At 45.0% G+C, this 16,068-nt stretch overlaps 1 protein-coding gene and 2 long non-coding RNA genes across 4 annotated transcripts in view; 2 read left to right on the top strand and 1 right to left on the bottom strand.

Moving 5' to 3' along the window:
* The window catches only part of LOC100651046, a 41,058-nt gene that overhangs the window by 23,787 nt on the left and 1,203 nt on the right, over positions 1-16,068 (bottom strand). The window lies entirely within an intron of this gene.
* LOC125385788 lies at positions 1,407-15,709 on the top strand. Its single transcript, XR_007225414.1, has 2 exons — positions 1,407-1,750; positions 11,931-15,709. It is a non-coding gene; the product is annotated as an uncharacterized LOC125385788 (long non-coding RNA).
* LOC110119642 lies at positions 6,568-8,468 on the top strand. Its single transcript, XR_007225415.1, has 2 exons — positions 6,568-7,432; positions 7,548-8,468. It is a non-coding gene; the product is annotated as an uncharacterized LOC110119642 (long non-coding RNA).

Here is a 16,068-nt window from a genome sequence, read left to right on the forward strand (position 1 = left end):
CCACGGACTACGAAACGTGAGGAACCCAAGACGCTCTTCGAGTCTTCAAAACAGAACTACCGATGGAATGACATTATAGATTCTCAGTATGGCGCGGTAGTTGTCGAAGCGGTACAGGGCATTTTCTATGAGAATATTCCCGTTTATTAACTAGCCACGAAAGTCCGCGAGGTTTCGAAAGCATCTGATCTCACTCTCGCTATCGCGGGCCGGGCATACCGTTATCTTTTTCGCGCTCGATATCCGATACGGTACGCTGCACACCCACGTAAACGCTCGACGAAGTGAAACACACGTCCGCGCGCTGTGTGTGCGGGAACGGAGTACGTAATGAGGTGAACGGTTCCAAGGGACAGACAGATACACATCGAGTATGCCCTCGTCTCCTTTTTACTCGGTCGATGTTCCACGCTGTGGCCTCCAGAAAGAGAAGGAGAGGCGACGGAGTGTCGCAGAGGTCGGGTTAACATTTAGTAATCGACGAACGGCCAGAGGGCTGTGGCTCGTTTCGCGGAAATCGGAGAAGAGTAACTCGTCGTGGTTAAATACGGTGATAAACGTAGTAGATTTCTAGGGGCGACACGTTCCTGACCCGGATATAACTGAACGCGCGAGTATCGTTACGTGGTTCTCCGTTTCGTCATTCGTAATACCAGAACGATCTTGAATGCTTTCGATGTCTCGTCGCGAGACAACCGCGACCGAGGAAAACAAAGGACGCGAAACTTTCTATGGAAAGCGGTGGTTCTACACGAGAACCCGTGCATCGGTTCTGCCGTTCTACGTACGAATGGAAATTAACCGTTGCACCGTCGGTTATTATAGTCACTGAATCCTAAACATTACCTCTTTCTCGCGATTAATACCGTCTCGAAGTAACATTCATACTATCTATTCAACGTTACCGCGAATTCTAACCCGTAATCGGTAGAAATCAGCAACGAAGTTATCGGCGACAGCGATCTAACCGGTAATATCCTAATATCTTTTGCTTCTATTCGCGTTTCCTAACAAATACCCCCTCGATTCGATCTATCTCTCGTCCCAATTAATTTTCGGCACGCGCAACGTTCATTGTGTTCAAAGGCTGTGAAGGCTAGGAAAGCTAACGCTGTTGGCCAACCATTAGCCAGCCATCCTCGATTTAAGGTGAGGCAACCGATGGCCTGTAGATCGTTAGAATAGACGTAGTAACGCGTCCAGAGAAAAGATAGATATAGCTTATCCGAAGCGCGAGCGAGTTTCATTCTCGACGCTCCTGTTAAAACATGCATCTCTCTCGCGCTCGCGTCGACGTGGAAGTCACTGCACCCACGTAATCGACGTGCACACATCTACGTCTCGTTGTACGGGTTTCTGACTAGCGGATTGACTAGCCGCTGCCATGTAACGAGGTGAACGTTTGTACGCGGCCGCCTTCGATCTTGGTTTCAATCGAATCAGCTGACCACCGGCAATGGCGTGAACTGACTCGACGTTTCGCCGCGTATTGTCGAGCTATAGCTCGAATTCTTTAACAAGCATGATACCGAGCAAAGGAATTCAACCAATTCGTTAGACAAATGGTACGCCGATCATAAGGGATGCAGTGTTTTTCTACCAACAGATATTAATTAGTGCGCGACATAAATGTCGTATGTGTGAAATTAGTTTCTAAACTAATGGACGGGAGATATGAGCAGTAATATTTTTACGTAACCCGAATCTTGCCGACTCCAGCAGGTTAAGAAAGGTGTTCACTCATCAAATGGTACGTACTCGGTTATGTATCTTCGCGCGTAATCCGAGATTAACCGAGGCAGAAAGCGTCTGGCTCGTCGTATTATCTCGTGCACCGTGTAACGTAAAATGACATTTTTCCTCTTCGCGACTTTTCGACTCCTCTTGACAAGGCTATGACAAGGCACGGTTACGCAAGGAGAGCGGACAACTGGTTCGTTAAAACAATTGTCTTCGCAACAACCTTCTACCTGTTATCGATCCATCTGAATGACCGATCGTTGATCTCGCGAAACAGTTAGGATCGTGTCTCCATCGGTGAGACGGAACAGAGATGGTCTCACCTTTGATGAATTTCTAGAGTCTTCTTCGCGTTCGATTTCGTAACCAAATCATCGACGACGCGCGTATCTTTTTGCTGCGCGATTTCTTTTTTTTCCCGTTGCCTGGCTTTCTCCCGCGTGCAAGCTCCTCAGAAACGTGCTATAAATCAGACGTGAATCAAGTTTTGCATTTGTAGACGCAATTTAAGACATCGTTTCCACGGAAAAGGAAAGCGCGCATCATCATTACTAAACATCATCGTCGGACGAAAATTGCGCAAATCTTACGTAAATTTTCAATGACGTTCTATCCAGCTGACTCAATGCGTCAGGAGCTATCCCTCTACTCGATTTATACGTTATCTTTGTGCAAGCCGACATTTTCCAAACGAACAGATCAGATCCTGCGAATTCTATGGCGTTCACTCTTCTACGTAAAATATTTAGAACGATGCAACGATTAACGTAAGCACGTTCTTTTTTGTTCTCTCTATCTCATAGACTTGGTTCTCCGAGAAACGGTGCTCGCGAACCTTCATGTATTTACCCGTATCTTGGTATTTGTATTAATAATGAAAAGTAACGCAGCGTTAGGCGGCGGTACGAGACTTGGACTCCTGGTTGAGCAATCGAACGCTGAATCGTTTCCAGGAGCCCGTTCGTCGAGCGATTAAACAGCGCGTGCAGGCGAGGACGACACAAAAGGCTTCGCTATGATGCAACCGAATCGTGATGGAGAGCGTGATCGTGCGTTGAAAAATAGATCAAAGTCACGCGAGCGTGGATCGCGCAGGCCTCTACCCGTTTCCAAATCGGTGACGACCTTCGGGCCATTTACAGCGAGGAACAAAAGCTTCGGAACGATAACCGCGCGTAACCGGTCGATCGACGTGTATCCACTTTCGTTTGCGCGTTACGATTCTGTCAACACCACACCTGAAGTTCATTATCATATTGTTATCGACGCGCGTCACTGGCGCCCCTTAATGCAGGTGCTCCTTAATTGGATCGGCGAGAACGATTACGTAGCGTTACGAAATCGCGACAATGTGACTGGAAATAAAATCGCCGAGTCGTTCTCGGGAATTAGAGCGTCTCCGATATTCGACGAGGAACTTATCGAATTGCCAACTTCCGCTTTCTCGAGGTATCGCCAATGAGAAAGCGTCTCAAACGTGACACGCGTTTTTTGGATTTCTAGAGAACGTGGCATGATGCGATCGTGATCCGTCGACCGAAGGAGAAAAGAATAAGATAGTCTCGATATCCAAACTGCGAGGTGTCGGCTTTGAAAAGAGGGTTGTCCGAACGCAGAACGCGCGAAGTCAGGCGATACGTTCGTGCCGAAGGTCCGGTGCAGCGATTTCACTTTCACGAGAGCGGGACGTCGTGTCCGGGGTCAGAAGAAACAGAATTCGGCGACAATCGCCAATTGGAATCGCGTTTGCGATCCAGAGAAAGGCTGGATACGCGTCCCAAGGCTGCTGGAATACCTACACAGGCGTTACCCGTTTCTTCTTGTCCGACTCGAACGCCTTGTGTACGTTCACTCACGGAACTGAAGACATTGCCGCCGCTGCCGCGGTCGATCGTTGCGATACGCGTACGTTGGCGAAATCATCGTTTCATTTGCCATTGTTTTGAACTTGTTCGACGTTGGACCATCTCCGTTGCCACGGGATTGCGCGAATATCCCGTAACTCAAAATTTGTCCTGCGCGAGACATTCTCGCGTCCAATTCTCGCAACCATATGGTAATGAGCAGCGATGTCTACGCGGGGTTCTTCATTAAGATAACGATATGATTGTTCTTGATTTTAATAAGCGTGTCAAGATCTGCATCGATGCCTAAAAATTTCCTAACCGACGAAGTAAGTTGATGAAATTTTCGCGATGCAACGTTCCCAGAAGCGAAGGCGAACGACTGACCTTTCGTTCTCGATACTCCTTTCCTCTTGACTTACCAACTAAACGCGAACCAAGAGTTAGCAGTGGAAAAATCACTCGCAGAGGGTGTTGCGATAGATCGCTGTCAAGATACGATATGCCTTCGAGATAATGTGGATAATTAGATGACAATTAGGATCGATGGCTCGGTGTGTTGATTAAATCCTGGGTTCGTGGGTCGATCTCGTGGTGTAATACACCGAGATTATTTCTGCTCTTAATAGACTCCTGCTTCGTGCAATTTGCCTCTTACGTCCCGGCTATATATCCGTTTGTAACGTTGGTGCGCAAGAAATAGCGGCCCCCGACCGAACGAAAAGGGATCGCTAATGCACTTCACGGTAAATGACCGCAAATTCAGATGGAATTGCCGGACTCGTCGATTTTTCGCGCCACTAGTTCCCTTGACTAATAGTCTCGCTAACGATCAGCAAATTATGATTTATAGCCTGCCCATCGGCATACGTTCGATCGACTTTTCGATCGAATATTAGCTATACGTTCGAACGTCGTTTCGCGCGATTCTTCAGCGGATCTACTCTTTGTGCCTGTAGCAGCGTAAATCCCTGCTGGTAAGGGTTTCATCGACCTGAAAACGAGTTCCAAGGTTGTACAGATGCAAGAGGCGTTGTTACCTAGACGTGAACTCTGAGACGTGAATGCCGCGCACACGCGTTCACCCATGAATCCAGGAGGGAATCGGGCTTAAATACATAAGCGCCCGGTATACAATCGGCTGCGATCGCGAGGTATACGTACGCTTATGTACGTAAATATGCATATGTCTGTGTTAAATTATCACGCCGACTCTTGTTACGTGTTCATACAGCATGATCTAGCCAGGATCAGCTCGAGAGACGGTAAAGCAACCACCGATCACGTACGAAAGATTACACCGCTTGTTAAGTTAAGAACAAAACCCAAAAAATTGATGACGCGAATTATATATGTTCCTATGCGTAACGACGATACAAAAAGCGAGCTTCTCGTTGGCGGGCGATTTCTCAGGTGTTAACAGCGGCAGGTAATGGATCAGGAAAGAAACACGATATTCTCGCTTTCCATCGATCGTTCGGGGACAAAAAGGAATATCGTAATTGTGGTTTACGAGTTCGCATCGTAGGCACTTGGGTTCCGTTGAACAAAACTAAAAAAGACCAGCCGGACTTTCCTGGGGAGAACCGGTAACTCGTTTGTGCGTGCTATACACATATTTCTCGATCGCGTACGCGTCATGATTTTTATCGTTTTTACGCGTTTCCACGGTCGTATATCTCGACAGGGGTCGATTTGCGAGGTGGCATCGACGTGAAACGAGTTGTACGATGCACAAAAGCAACAGGTCGAACGTCGAGACGATAGGCGGTCAGCGTGCGTCAGTATGTTCGTATTTGCCTCGATATACAGGCTCTCGACACCGAGATACGTCCCTTCGATAGCGTTCTACGTCGAACGAGAGAGGGTCAGTCGAAGGCTTTCCAGACGCGAGAAATCCACCCGTAGATATATCGTTGACATGCTCCACGTTTTGCCTTATACGTTCGCGAGTGATCTGCACGAGTTTTGCTGCGTTGCGACACATTTCTCGCGAAACCCGTCCTTCCACCGCTGACTCCCGATATGCAAAGGTAAATCGTGACCTGTCCCGTTGGTTTCTTTCCAGACCAAAATATTTCCAGGCGTCCGTCCGTCGTTATTAACGTCGGTGTCCGAACGTGACGCCTGCGTTTCGTCTGAATTTCAATAAGAGAGTCAACCAGCCAACGATCGAACTCCCTTTCGATCTCATTAGCGCACCGGATAAGCGCAGCAATGCCGAGAAATGCACGGTTCACCAACAAAAAATACCGCGTACTCGCGGCGCGGCACTCTAACGCGTATATTCTGCAATATAACTTTCTCCGTGAACGAGCTACTTGCTTGCTGCCAATTCGGCACACCGATTACGTTCTGTTCCGCTATGCCGTCCATACAGTTCGCGCGGAAACATTTTCTTTGCGATCTCGTTAGATCATGAGAGTTATGTCACACGAAGCGTTCGATACAGACGCGGTGTCATGGGAGATTCCGCTTACCATCGAAGAAAAAGATTCATGCTGGAAAGATACGTGCGATAACGCGTGCGCATAATCGTAATTACTTTCTCCGTTGGCCAGGTAAATCTCAACCGGAAGGATCTCGATCGCGTTATAAAGGTCGATGCTATTCATCGCGGAATGGAAATCGCTGACTCGCCGTCTCTCTTGCGATTTCCTAGTTTCGATCTCATTATTCCGTTATACTATGATCGAACGTCAGCCCTCGTGACAGGAAATTTAACCGAGAAGATGGCAAACGCTCATCATGATAGGTAATCGCGTTATGCGAACATTCGAACGTTAAAAATCGCGGTGCCACGGCGAGCACAAAGGAATTCGATCTTTTATTGGGAATGAAAAAAATTGGAAAAGAACACCGATGCGGGTGCGTGCGACGTCGAGAAGCCGAGTTAATCCGCCTTTCTACGAGTGGAAGGTCTGTCGTGCGTTCTAACGCGCGCGCCGGTTACGTGCCACGCGTGTTTCTTAATACTGTATACGGTTACCGTCAGATTTCCGTGGGAGTGTGCAGAATCAGTCCCACGGATCGATCAAGGTTTTACGTTACCGATCGCGGCCACTCGAGAAAGGAGCAATCGTCCTTCTCTTTCTCTAGTTTCGTGCCTTTTTGCTGTCACCTTTATCGTGCCTATTGTCCACCGATAGCTTCTGATAAGATCTGCTCGCTCGCCGAGGTCTTTCAAACCTCATGATTCTTTTGTTTTTCGTAAGCAATTTGCGCAACTTTCGTGGGTAGCTGTCAAAGGGGTTATACGTTCCACGGCGCGCAGAATTTTATAAAATTTCTAAAAAATGGAAATTCTGTTCATACAGAAATCGCTGTAGCGAGAGATAGATAGAGACAGAGAGAGAGGTGGGTAGAGACGGCGAATCTATTTAAAATAATCGATAATAGCTCGTAACTAACATAGAACGTGAATATAAAGTGGCGCTTTGATGTTTCTGTTACTTTAAATTCCACGATGAAATATCGGCGGCTCTCGAAGGCGGATCTTCGTGGCTCGAACCTTTCGCAAAAACGTCTCAGAAAATGTATGCCACTTACATCTGTTACGTCCGATCTTGTTTTTGTCGAACTACAGCCAGTGTAAGGAAAAAAGGACGATCGAGGGAGAAAAGGACAAGGTTACGTTCGTTATAAGGCGATCTAGAAGCGAAAGAATCGAGATCTTATCTGCACGTTGCTCAATCTAAAAATTGTTGCCCGAGGGTGGCCGGAAACCGGAGCAGGTTTCGTAAACGAAGGTCAAATATTCGAGCAGCTATTCTTTCTCCGTGGTTCGTTTGAATGTTTGATTTATCGAGGCCGTCAACGCCGACAAAAATTTGCATAGGCAGCGAAAGGTAGGAGGCCTGCTTTTGAAGGTCCTACGTTCATTTTTTTACATCTCGTCGAGCGACTGCATTTTAAACAAGATAAACAGAGGTTCTTTGAACTAAAAAATTTCTATTCCACCAGAAAACCCGGTATTCTCAGCGGATCCTGTCGCCGAAAAAACCAACAATAAGTTAGCCCAAAGTAGCACAACAATACCATCATAATGCCAGGTTTGTAAATTTGAAAGGCATTTTTTTGCATACTGGACACATAAATCGTCTCGCGACATAATTTCCTTCGATCGCTATCGGATTATTCAAATCGTTTTTGTCGTCGAATTGATATGTATTTGCATCGTAAATTAACGAGACGCAAAAAGTGAAATATTTATCATTGGCAGACTGCGAGATATGATAGGATCGAAAGATTTGCCAGCGATAACGCGCGCCACTCTTGCCAAGAACGAACGAACAATTATAAGATTCGAGGGTGTACGCGTAACGGAATCGATTAATGAGATGCAGCAGAATGCACGAGCGCGTTATCAGGCCGGAACATTCTCAAGAACCACGAAGGAAATCGACAAGGACGCCTCGAACTCCGGGTTCAAGATATTTTTAGGTGGTTCGGAAATCTCAGACCGCGTACACGTATGCTGCCCTTTCTCTTTCAGCTGGTTACGAGGACTTTGAGGGAAAGGACAAGACGTCGACCTTGAAGTGCAGACTACATTACCTTTTTTCTCATCGTCATAACGAAAATAGTGCGAAAGGAAGATGGTGGGCGGTATTAAAAGTTAGAAAGAAACGCGCGGACGAACGGTTGACGACATTCACGGAGGACCAGCTTCTTCGATTCCAAGTTCTACGTCAGTTTTGCGTGGATTCCAAAATAGTAGGTATGCGTGGAAAGTGAAACGTGCCGCGCGGCGATACACATACCTTGGATTCCGTCGAACTCAGCGAAAGGGTGACGCAGAAGCTGTTTTTAAAAATTTATAGCGGCGCCAACCGAACGATCGGAATGTAAATCGTGCCACATCGAAATAAACAAAAAATTTAACGAGTTGTCGTTATTTTCTACGATGCCACAAAAACAAGTTACCACGATCGGGCGACGATCTTTAATTTCCGCTAAAAAGAAAGATCTGACACGAAGAAACGAAGAAGGAAAAGAACGCGGCTGTGTACACGGTTAAAACGCAATCACTCGACTACACGGTCGAATATCTTGGTTGAGAATCGCGCTGAATTCTTTTTCATGAATTCCTTAATTAATTAGACCATGCAATGCGAGCGCTAGCCCGATGATCACACGCTGTCTACGCCGCGCCGCAATGAAACTTTGTCTACGCGATGAAAGTAATCCCACAAACGAACAGCCGTCTATGCGGAACGATTGCATTCCGTTTTTTACCAACCCGTCCGTTAGGCTGCTCGTGCTTGTTTGGTTTTATTTGTAAATCTTTGCTCCGTGACACTTGTGCGACAGGAATACTTGAACGAATAGCATATCGTCACTGGGTGAACAAGAAATTCTCAACGACTGTGTTCCTTCCTGGATTTTCAGTTCAATTTACGATCTTTCTGCTATCTGTGCTTTCCACCGATCTTCTTCCCTCTGATGCTATTTCGTACAAATAATAACTTAAAATAAATAATTCGTTCTCGAGCAAGAGCGATACTAAAAGCTTGCCAGGCTATTTTGGTAACAATGTTTCGAATTCTCTTCAATTTTACTTGTAAATTGCCGCTTATGTAATAGGACATCGAATGGCTGTGGGTGATTATTGGTTCTTTACGTGTAACGTGAATCGATTACACGGTGTGCTAATAATTGCAGAGGCCAGCGAGGAAGAGTTAAACCACAAGATCGCGACTGCGTTTCCTATGTGTTCGCGTCGAGTGATTACTCGATTGCATAACTTTATTAATACGAAGTAACTATTCGCAATCTTCCATTATTAGCGAATTTGTTAACCACAGAAATTCTATCTCGAACAAACTAGAAGGTAAGACGTCCCGAAGATACGAGAACAGCTACCATTACGACTATTATTGTATTTATCGACCTAAGATTATAAATTATTTGTTCCGAAACGCTAATGCTAGTAACACCAGAAGAAAACGTAATAAACAAGTAGTTATGAAATATCGAAGACAGCCAAACAGTACGCAGCCGCTTTCTTTCTCTCTAAAGTGTCAGTGAAAAACTGATACCGGATATCGACGACCTACATAGAGAGGTAGCTTGTTGGTTTTGCGAACAAGCCTTGAAAAAAACTTGACCGAATTGTTACAACACTACCATTAGCATTGTTATTAGAAACAAGAAAAAAAAACAGGTAATCACAATTTTGCTTGGAAAAGTTGCTCGTGTGAAGCGTCTGCTGCGTAATCAAGCATCTATCACGCTGTTTTCGCTATCGTTGTCGACGCAAGCGCACGCTCGCGCGAATGCACGTGCGAAAGTCCCGTGAGTAGTAGGATTTCGCTGAGTCCCCAAGCCTTTGGAATCGGTGTTGTTCCTTGCTTCGGACACCAACGACAGAGTGAAACTTCCTTTCTCGGCTATTTTCTGTACACGTGTCGCGCACCTCGTTTGCATTAATCGAAGCTTCCAACACAACTATTGTTTCACCTAATTTGACAACTGTAGCGCGACTCGATTTCGTCAAAAATTATTCATAGAAGTTGCGGAAGAAGGAAGATTGCCGCAACACTGGCTCTTGTGACAAGCAATTAATTTTCATGAGCAAGTTGGTCGGCGTAATTGCGCTAATGGCGCGGCCTCGGTAATTGCATAAGAATTTCAACCACGAAACGTGGAATATTTAATTGTCAGCAAGCTATCTGTCTAGATTTGGTCGCCTCGGGTCGCGGACGTTCGCACCAGTGAAAAGGCAAAGAGATACGGAGCGAGGATACCGTTCGAGTTGTCGAAGGAGAAGGTGAAACCTCGTTTCTCGATGTACCGTGGCTTTTCGAGGGCACGGGACGTAAGTGCGAGCGTACGCGAGCGTGTATGTCCTTAATACCCGTTTCATTTTGTTTCTTCCCGCGTAACTCGTAAGAAATAGGACACGATGACGGAGATGCGCGCGTACATAGATTCAACGTAAATTGAGTGACCGTGCAAGCGACAGAATTCATTATGTATGTACATAGAACTTAAATGCGTTCGGTAAAAACGGACGTGCTCGAAACTGGGTAAATATTTCAAACGCAGAACATAGAACATCTTCGATAAGCGTAAGATCACGATAAATGCTCGCTCTTTTAGAATAACGATTTTACCAAGACGTATACGTTGGCCGTTCGCAACTGAAAGGTTAAACAACGCCCGATTGAAAAACAATAGCAAAATAACGGTGCATGAAATCGCACGTCAATATCTCGTAAGACTAATAGAGCAGACACATTACGCCACTCTGGTCGATTTCGAGATAACATCGAGAGTATGTCGTTCCATCGAACAGGATCTCATTTACGACGTAGGTAGACGATTGTCCGGTATTAAATCATATTGGACAAGCTTCGACATCCCTGACGACGTACGAATGCGTGGGCGTTTCTTTGCGACGTGAAAAATGCTTGACCTACGACACCAACCATCCTCGACAATTCTCTTACTGATTCAACTTCGACTTCAAGCAGTAAATCGGTGCAAGTTGCGTTTAACGAGCTGCGTACAAATTCTAACTGTCTTATTTATTGCGAGCCTCTGTCGAATCTCTTACTGCGGCTGATAGACGACGTAAGCGAAAGTTTCGTCTCCTAGATTGGGAACGACTTTCAGAAATTTCACAGATAGACTATACAAAAGGCGAATATTTAATCAATCGATGGTTAATGCGATCAAACACGCGATTCTTGAAGCTCGATTGAGGCTAGCCTTATTCGGAGGAATCGACGAGTAGGGGAAATAGCACGATGACGCGATGACGATGGATCTTGGATGTTTGACATTTGATAATCGGTGATGCCATTGCGATAGGTATGGACGAGCAAAGACTCTACGAAGGTGAGTACTTTGATTTCGGTCCTCGGATAATTTAAATTCAAGTTCAAGCTGAATTAACATCATCGTTATGCACACGAATGAACGATAAAAGTGGTTATTTCGAGTATCATAACGTGTAATGATCCTGGTTATTTGCGAATCCAAATATGGATCCTGGTTCATCGATCGATCGTTCGGAGCTCTTAAAAGCGATAGCTGGCTCTACACGTATTATTATGGTTCTCGGCTAGTCATTTCCTCTACGTATTGTTGCGAATGTTTTACGACGCGAACACAGACGTTACCGCTGCGTTCATAATAGGTAACAAGGTGTGTTAATACCATCTGGTGCTCTTAAATTCAAGAACTTAAGAACGTGCTTTGTACTTATGTTCGTTTACATAATTCGGCGAGATTTATGGTAAAATGTGTCGGTAAATAGAAGTGAGGAGGAATTGACACAAGCAAGGATCGCTTATAGCAGTCTGTCATGATCGTCGAAACTCGTTGTTGTTGTTGCAGAGATGGCTACGAAACCAGTCGGCGGTCCAAGGATAATGGCGGCTGAGGAGTCGAGGAGTCGAGGAACTGATATCGGTGCATTGGCCACGGTAAATTCTCTTGGTAATTGGCGAGCAGCGAGAGCTACAGCGAAGACATCGATGGATAATGCGGCGCGGAGAACGTAATAGGCAACACGGCGCGGTTCATGGCATAACCTATGTACGCTGTGGTAAATTCTCTCGGTAATTGCGAACAAGAGGCAGAGGGTGTGGGTGCTGATGGAATCCCGAGGGAAGGATAATGGCCGGAGAACGTTTCGCCGCGACACAAAGCGGCGAGTTTGCTGGTACTCGACCGGACAGATCCGTTCTCCGCGTATGCTAACAAACGGAATTACAAGCCTGCGATATTATGATATCGGATACCCTCGAGGAATACTTTGTCCGACGTGGAATTCTATCCTCGCTAAACTTCGCCCTCCCTGGTGTAATACCGTGAAAAACATCGAAACGTATGAGCATAATAACCGCGACACGGCGGTCGTCGATGAGAGTGAGAAGCAATTCCCCGTGAAATCGATGGATAAGTCGCGAGCCGCCGTTCATGCCAGCACCGATACGCGATTTATATTATATTCCTAAACTTAGCATAAACACGGGACGCTATGATTGGCCGTATAACGGATGACAAGCATCACAAGCGAATTCCTGTAATAATTGCGAGGCAGAAGTGCAGCGCGGGTGCACTTGGAATCCCGGAGAAAGGATAATAGCCGTGGAACGTGTCCAGTCACGGTTTGTATCGTATTCCTTGAATATTGGACGAGCACGTACCACTCGAGCTATCGGTTTTAATACGCCGCGCGAACATAATTTAACCATCCGACTGTCGACGGATAAAATATCGTCGACTGGCTTACACGAACGCTTGTAATCCGGCCTTTTAAAGGAACAGTACCGGCGAATTAAAGCCGCGAATACCTATGCGATCCGGTTAAAAGGGGGATTCTGTTGGCGAAACGATTTGTTCCGCGCGACATACGTTGTATCAGCGAAGTCGTCTCCTTCCTCGGAAAATATTGTAATAATTCGAACAATCGTACGGTAAAAAATACGCGATGGCCGATCTGGTTAGTGTCAGAGAGAAACAACTCGAATTTCCGATAATTGGAACGATCACCGAGCAGGTTTCTCTTTTACTCGGAATGCTACAACCCGAAAGTCATACGAATTTTAGCGAAATAATTTGCATTGCAGAAAAAGATCATTGTTTTCGGTTGGGAAAAATTAGTCGTAAAAATTTGAATTTAAATTTTCAAATCTTTAAACCTTCGAGGAGATCGACTGGAGATCTAGCACAAGGAGCATAAATAACTCGAAGCTGTAATCGTGAACAAAGAAACGATCACGACCTCCTATTCCAAACGATAATGGAAAAGCTAGGGAACCGTGAGGTAATTCATACTCTTTTTTACAAGAGTACCGACTCGAGAGGTTTCCTCAAGCCGCACCCTGCGCCACCCAAACGTAATCTCGGTAATATTTCTAACCGAGCCCTTGACGCCGAGGTTGAGATTGGGGGCGGATAAATTACGGGGCGTAAACTGCATCCTGACAGTAAATTACTCGATAGCGGTAGACGATACCGTGGAACGTGGCGCCTACGCGTGAAACTACATCTACTTCCATAATCCTAGGACTCCTGATCCGCAGGATTCCTGCGAGAATGTTACGAGGATACCATCGCGATTCCTATCTTTTGTCCGATAAATTTCCTTTTTTCTCGCGGTTCTGAGAGATCTCGACGTCGATCGACCGAGAAAAACGATGGTTTAATTGCCTGAATAATATTATATTCTTAATTTCGACGCATAGGACAGAATCTATTCCAATTTGTCCGTGACTGAAAGAGCGAGAACAAATCGGAGAGAGATTGAATAAATTTGAATACTCGTAGCGGCAGGCACGTGGCTGCGCTCAGCTGTTTTCATGGATAACATCTTCGTCATCCCGTGTAGCGGTGTATTTCTAGCGAGAAAAAAATATCGAAACCACCGTCGAAGGTCGGATTCCAGTGAATCTCTGCATTCTATTAACGTGTTATCGCAGCTGTATCTTCGGGAAGTTACGATAAAGGTCCACTGGCGGATGGCGCCATTCAGCGACGTATAATCGTTATACTCTCTCGTGTTGTTGCAACAAGATGATTCAATCATACGTTAAATGTCGCCGATGCTAACATTTCTTTATTTTTCCAATTTTTCGATAGCTTTTCAAGTAGCTCGTAAGAAATGCGTCAAGTCGTAAGCTAAGATCTCATAGGATCTTCTAGAGTGAACGTAACTGAATCGAACGTCACTCCTATAATTTTTACAAAAGCATCGATTTCCCAACCGGTATAATTATATATCGCTCGCGGTATCAAAGTTCACAGGCGGCTAGAACCAACGGCGGATGTACGTTAGAGCGTGCGCGTTCCTTGTTAACCGATGGGAATAGATTTCTGATTCTATCCACAGTCGCGGCGGGCGTCTCTTGTGCTAAGAGAGCACCGCCAGCAAACGATTTCGCAAATGGATCGTTTCCACGGCGAGCCCATCAACCGTGTTACCGAAATCTACCACGGTGCTGTTAATATTCTCCTTTGTCTGCATCTAAGTCATCTTTGAATCGAATCGTTTCCTTCATTTAATAATTGAGATTAATAAATCGAATCTCTTCTGATACGATCATCACGATTCACTGAGGCACGATCGATCGTCAGTTTTGCAATAAATATGTTAGAGATCGTTTATTGTCGATCGATTCGCGTTTACTCGAGAATCGACAGGATTCACCTTCCACCGAAGCTTTCGTTTCCCTCGCGAGAACGTAAGAAAATGATTTCGTTGTGAACAGACGATTTGTTACGGCAAGTAATTTTTGGCAATCAGTAAACAGCATTGTTACTTGTTACTCGATTACAAGCGGTTTCTGTTGATTGTCCGTTTCAACGATCGACGGGGAGAAACTCTTGCAATCGAGGTGCTGGTAGGTGGATTTCGCATGCGAAACAACCGTTTTGCGAAATCCTGTTACGGTGGCCGCAGACTTCAACGGAGGCGCCTAGGTGAATCGACGAGAATTAACAACCGCGAAATTGGATTGAATTTATTAGTACCGGATTACGACGAAACATTTCAAACAATCAAATTGGAAATCTGCGAGTTGTCCTAAATAATTCTTAGTCAACGTGATATGCAAGATCAAAAAAAAAAAAAAAAAAATGGATAAAAGAAGAAAGTATAAAGAAATCCCATTTGGAAACTAGAATGATATTTCCTTACGAAAATGTTAAAAATATTTAAAAAGGTATCGAGTATTCTCGGCATCTCTCGATAAGAACCGCTAACGAGTAGCAGATTTTTCCCAAAGCAGTTCAAGCGAATTAAACCAAACTGGCTATTCGAGGAAGCATTTTAGAACGTGTCACCGTATTTGGGGTTCGATCGAGAAGGGAACCGCCGTGAACGTCGAGAGAGAAAAAAGGATCATGCGCACCCTTGGGGCACGCCCTCAGGGATCAAAAGCATTTTGCTTGATTTCCGCGTGTACCAGTTATTCAACGATCCAAACATTACGTAAACTGACATTTTCGCGGCTAACTTAAACCAGTCAAAGAGTGCGCTAATCGGTGTTTCACCAACTCGGACAGAATTATTAGCAGAATTAATCTTTTTGGAAACTTTCTTCGCAGCGTTCTCATTGAATAACGAATATTTTATCTCGTAGTGTAAATATTAAATAAATGAACAAGTATACTTTAGAAATAATGTTTGAATATCAGAATTTTATAAAAAAAATTGGGAATTCATATTTGTTTTCAAATTCTATAGCAAATCTTTCTAATACTTTTATTCTAGATTTATTTCGAAATCCATTCCGAAACTAGTAAAATATCACTTGTGCATTATGTAACGTAAGCCGTAAGCTATTCAAGATATTTAAATACAAGTTTGTGTCGCATTGCCGTTCACCACTTCGTCTACGATCGGTTTTCCTCTTCGACCTTCGAGAGTGATTTAAAGACGCCGGCGCGAAATACGTTTCGCGCGAATCGAATTTCTGTATGAACGAAAGCGAGAGTATTACTTTGAGCATCGCGAAAGAATTGAACA

This window comes from Bombus terrestris, chromosome 10 (assembly GCF_910591885.1).
Source record: "Bombus terrestris chromosome 10, iyBomTerr1.2, whole genome shotgun sequence".
Lineage (NCBI taxonomy): Eukaryota > Metazoa > Arthropoda > Insecta > Hymenoptera > Apidae > Bombus > Bombus terrestris.